This window comes from Lampetra planeri, chromosome 2, assembly GCF_965212315.1.
Source record: "Lampetra planeri chromosome 2, kcLamPlan1.2.h2, whole genome shotgun sequence".
Taxonomy (NCBI): domain Eukaryota; kingdom Metazoa; phylum Chordata; class Hyperoartia; order Petromyzontiformes; family Petromyzontidae; genus Lampetra; species Lampetra planeri.
In genome coordinates this window covers 10,054,021-10,054,832 of record NC_136108.1, presented here as the reverse complement: position 1 = coordinate 10,054,832, position 812 = coordinate 10,054,021, and positions in this window count along the sequence as shown.

The window sequence follows — 812 nt, the reverse complement described above, 5'->3', positions numbered from 1 at the left end:
TCGACGGCCCTGATTACTATTAGTCTAGAAAGCCCGTGTGACGTGGTGGATTCTGAAAACATTGACATCTTGTTTGTGTGTGCTTGCGACGTGTTGGGTCACGATCAGGCGCGTGCAGTCCGTCGCGACTTGATTTGTATTTAAACGGAGTGAAGGTTCAGGTTAGTTTTGTTTAAGTTGGCGGGGGGGGGGAATTCAGGAGAGCAGGATGAGTCTAATTTGTAATGGTGTCCTTGGGCATTAGTCTGCCAGTAGGGGGCGATTGTTGTCGCTGTGTGTATAATCCCAATTGAGTAATTTAGCGGTGTCAATTTGGACCCTGACACTGGCGCACCATGCATGGCCTACTCTTGCAAATGACGTCAGGGGATCTTTTCAACGTCCACTGGAAAACAGACAACGCGTTGCATTACCATGGGTTTTTTTTTCTACACCCACCGTAATAACTAGGGCGGCCGCTGGTATCGAACCGTGAACCTCGACAACAAGAGACGAACGCGCTACCGCTGGGCCGTGCCACCGAAAAACTTGAGACGGCGCGAGGGAAACCCGGCCTTGCCACCACCGCATTGCCAACGTAATCCCTCGACCACAGCTCTTCCACAGACACCCCCGCCCCTGCCTTCGGCAAGGAGCTCGGATGACCCAACGCGAACTGTATCCTTGTAGGCGTGCTGCTCTATTTATTTAGCGACAGAGACACGCCCTCGAGAGGTGCCCTTTAAGCCTCCCTCTGCCCGTGCCTCTCTCTCCCCGTGCCCCTCTCTCCCCCCCCTGTGCCTCTCTCTCTCGCCCTGCCACTCTGCTGCAGC